This window comes from Triticum dicoccoides, chromosome 5B (genome assembly GCF_002162155.2).
Source record: "Triticum dicoccoides isolate Atlit2015 ecotype Zavitan chromosome 5B, WEW_v2.0, whole genome shotgun sequence".
NCBI classification, from domain to species: Eukaryota; Viridiplantae; Streptophyta; class Magnoliopsida; order Poales; family Poaceae; genus Triticum; species Triticum dicoccoides.
This window is the reverse complement of record NC_041389.1, coordinates 470,865,291-470,870,005: the sequence shown is the minus strand read 5'-3', so window position 1 is coordinate 470,870,005 and position 4,715 is coordinate 470,865,291. Positions and strand designations below refer to the sequence as shown.

Here is a 4,715-nt window from a genome sequence, read left to right as displayed (position 1 = left end):
ACATCTGGTCCATCCATAGTTGCCATGTATGTTTATCTGGTTGCTGCAACTGCAGTTGCTGTCTAGCAACGAATCATAGTTACCATGTGTATTTAACTAGTTGCCACGTATGCGCAACTGCAGTTGCCCACAAACAACGTATGAGTGCCGTGTGGGCGAAAAGCAGTTCGCCCACACGCACGTGGACTAGGTGGTGACTTTGTGGGCAGAAACTAGTTCGCCCACACATCGCAGCTGGTAAATCGCGTGCTGCGGGGCGTGTGGGCGAACTTTCCAACGCTCACACACACGATGATGCCCACATTTTTTTAGAAAAGGAGGATGGCCCCCGAGCCTCTGCATCTGGAAGATGCATACGGCCACTTTATTAATTATTCTCGAGGACCTTACAAAATATTACAACAATGTGCCTGAATCCACCATCTTGGTAGCATATGCCACTACTCCTATCCAAAATGATGAAGGGGTGCTAGTTGGGTCACTACCCAAATCACTCACCTAAGCCTAACATCAAAAGCCGGAAGCCGAAACTCATTCGGAAGCCCCAGCCGAGCCACATACCGGGTCTGGGGCACAATCCGGTCAGACGCACTCGTGTGTCGTCGCCGCCATCTTCCACAAGTCCGTCTTCAGATCATATTGAGGCCTCTACCTTGTCTGGCCACTCTGCCATCGATGTCACCATGACGCCGCACAGCAACCTCCTCCTGCGTGAGTCCATCTCCGTGCATCGGACGCCGAGCCTCCACAGCGCCAAGCCGCCGATATCCGCCGCCATCAATGTGTGAGATGAAGCACCGCTCCACCATCCCCCCAGCCATCACTTACTCCAAAACGATGCCCCCCAGGAGGGAAAGCGATAAAACGCCATCATCGTCCGATCCGAAAGACCCTGATCTAGGGCTTCCCCCGTAGCATCCCGAGCCTGATGACGCAGACTGCAATGACGATGCCTCGACAAGGGAACGACATCTAAGACGCCGCTATCGTCCGCCATGACCGTAGTCGGCGCGATTTTCATCGACAGTTGCTCCACCAGACATGCGCCGCTGACGTCGCTGGTCCCTTCAACCGGAGCAAACTCCAAAACAATGCCCTAAAGAGGGACTACAACGCAAAAGCGCCATCATCGTTCGATCCCAAGGAGATCTAGGGTTTCCCCTGGAGTTGCCCGCGCTGTCAAGGACCAGACAAGGGTAGAATCCCGCGGATCTGCCCAGCTGCCGACGAGTCGCACCCACCACCGTGCCGACGGCAGACCAGCGATCAAGGCCCACGCATGGGCATAGATCCGGTCGCGCCGCCGCGAACCGATCCGGTCACGCCGCCGCCGTCCTTGTCGGCCGCGACGCACCAGATCGCGAGACCTCCTGCCACGGGGAAGCGAGGTCGCCGATGCGCCACCATCCGCAGCCTACCGCGCGGCCGATCTGCCGCCGCCTCAAACCGCCGGCGTGCGCCGCGCTGTGGTGCCCCGTCGCCGCCGCACCACACCTCGGAGCAGCCACGTCCGCCCGCGAAGAACTGCTGCACGAGGAGGCAAAGGGGGCCCCGCCGCCGCCGACGCCGGCCGGGCTTCGCCCGGTCGCGCCCTGTGGCGGCGGCGAGGGAAGGGACGGGAGACGAGAAGCCTGCCGGCGGGGATTTGGGGGCGCCTCCCGGTCGCCTCGCGGGGGCGACTCGGGAGGGCAGTTTTTTTTATCGGAACCAGTCGATGATGCCCACATGGCACTCAGATTCTAACAAATTCCTTTAGGATTCGTGTAAAACAGAATCAACGTGGACCAAGGCGCGTGGGCGATGTGCAAACATGCCACACGTGTGGACGTTATCATTTGGAAAAAAGAAAAGAATTTCAGGGTGGCCTACGTAAGCCCTCTCCTCACGTAACACGTAGGTGCCTAGAATAAAAATCATGAGTGCTCGTCAAAGGCGTCAATCCACCATTTTCAGACTTGCCAACGCATATGCATGCCAGCATGCGTGCTCTTGAAGCACTTCAGCAAAGGGGTAGGCAACATATCATTTTCGATGCTCAATTTTTTCTTACTTCATTAATGGAACGCGCGTGCTGCTTGTCGATTATCGCCTTTACCAGCTCGGGTCCTCGTCGTCGTCGTTGGACTGCTTACCCGTCGAGACTCATCGCTCCACCATCCGAGCTGCCTGACGTGCTGCGTTATCATGGCCACTCTCAGAAAAAATATCCACTTCTCCCGTCCTCGGTCGAGCTGAGCATCTCTCCGGCCGTCCCATTCTCTCTGGTCTCTGGCGAGCTGATCGTCTTCTCTCCGCCCAAACCCAGCAGCATCAGCAGCAACTCTCCCCTCTCTACGGAGCCTCTTCTCCACCCTCTTCCCTGTCAACGACGGCACGGACAGGACCACCTGGCCACGGTGACGCCCTCCCCTTGTCCTCATAACCTTCCCCGCCCAGATCCGGTGGCGGGGAGCTCTGGAAGGCAGTCTCTGGCCATGGCAACGGCGGCACGCTCCTCCGGCGTCCAGTTTCTCGACTAGCTCGCACCGCCGCTTGAGTCACTGACCCCCACCGCCTCTCTCTCTCTGGTTCCAGGGCAGCGCTGTCGAGAACTTGCGATTTGCCTCCGCTACTGGGTTGGGATTGCTTGCTCTCACTCACAAAAGCAGCAAGCTCACCAAGCTCGTTGGAATGGCAGGGGTGTTGGACCTGCTCCTCGGCAAACTCACCACGGTGCTCAGCGACGAGTACAAGATGCTCACAGGGGTGAGGAGGCATGCCTCCTTCCTCAAGGACGAGCTCAGTGCCATGAAAGCTCTCCTTGACGAGATGGAGCTTATGGACAAGCTTGATCCCTCGGCCAAGAACTGGAGGGACCATATAAGAGAGATGTCCTATGACATGGAGAACTGCATCGACGACTTCATGCATGACATTGAAGGTACCCATGTAAAGGCAGGCTTTGTTAGAAAGATGGTTCAGCGTCTTAGGAGGTTGGGGAGACGTCATAAGATAGCGAAGAGGATCAAGGAGCTCAAGGTTCTTGCGGTGGAAGCAAATGCTCGACGCGAGAGATACAAGATTGATGATTGCATCAACTCGAGGCATGGTGTTGTGGTTGTGGATCCCCGGATGTCGGCGATCTACAAGGATGCGGCATGCCTGGTGGGTATTGATGGCCCAAAAGAAGAGCTTGTCAATTGGTTAATGGATTCACAGAAGAAACTCAAAGTAGTTTCTATTGTGGGGTTCGGAGGTTTGGGTAAAACTACACTGCCAAACAGGTGTACAATGAGATTGGAGGGCAATTTAACAGTAAGGCATTTGTTTCGGTCTCCCAAAGACCTGATATGAAAAGCCTTATCGGTGGCCTACAATTCAAGCTTGGACTGCAGGAGTCTTCTCATGCTCACAAGCTGCAAGACTTCATTGACCAGCTTAGAGAACACCTCAGACATAAAAGGTATTTGTTCTTCTCTAGATAGCTGTATGATTTCCCCAAAGACATTTAATTTCAAACAGTTGTACCCATGAGTCATGACGAAGAGATTTTGTTAGGCCAATGCAAAATATTGTGTGGCCGTTCGGCTATAAAAAACTTGTGCTGGTTCAAAAAGATTAGTATTAGGATCAAAACTGTAAACATAAAGCATGTTTATATGTCTTATTCTTGTAGTCCATTATAATAAATGAACCTCTATGTGGCAAGCATATAAGTCGTTATAATCTGGGACAATAAAATTAGGACATTGAACCCCCAAGGTTTCCTTTCATTACAAACTTTGCCATATTTCTACATGTCCCCCTTATTTTTGAAAGACAATGGTCATCATCCTTTACTATGTTTGTTTCCTTCATTTTAGTTTTGATGCTTTTCTCTATACCTTATAATCGTATACTAACATAACTTATGAATAACTTGTGCAAAAATTGCAATAGGTACTTTATTTTATTGGATGACTTGTGGGATCAATCGACATGAAACATTATTAGTTGTGCCTTTCCTGAAAATGATAATGGAAGTAGAGTAATGGTAACCACACGATTGGATGACGTAGCTGCCAGGGCGTGTCACAATGACCGTGCCTGCATTTACATAATGAAGCCCCTTGGAGAGCAAGACTCAAGGAGATTATTCTTTAATAGAGTATTTGGGTCTGAAAATGACTGCTCGATACAATTCAAAGAAATTTCAGTTGAAATTCTGAAGAAGTGTGGCGGATTGCCATACTAGTAGAAAAGTGAAGGAAATATGCCCTAGAGGCAATGATAAAATTATTATTTATTTCCTCATATCATGATAAATGTTTATTATTCATGCTAAAATTGTATTAACCGGAAACATGATACATGTGTGAATACATAGACAAACATATAGTCACTAGTATGCCTCTACTTGACTAGCTCATTAATCAAAGATAGTTATGTTTCCTAATCATAGACATGTGTTGTCATTTGATTAATGGGATCACATCATTAGGAGAATGATGTGATTGACATGACCCATTCCGTTAGCCTAGCACTTGATCGTTTAGTATACTGCTATTGCTTTCTTCATGACTTATACAAAGTTCCTGCAACTATGAGATTATGCAACTCCCGTTTACCGGAGGAACACTTTGTGTGCTACCAAACGTCACAACGTAACTGGGTGATTATAAAGGTGCTCTACAGGTGTCTCCGAAGGTACATGTTGGGTTGGCATAATTCGAGATTAGGTTTTGTCACTCCGATTG

The 4,715-nt window shown here is 50.5% G+C and overlaps 1 pseudogene; it reads left to right on the top strand.

Annotated features, from left to right (window-relative positions):
• The first annotated feature begins 2,133 nt into the window (after positions 1-2,133).
• On the top strand, positions 2,134-4,310 carry LOC119310892 (annotated as a pseudogene).
• The last annotated feature ends 405 nt before the right edge of the window (positions 4,311-4,715 follow it).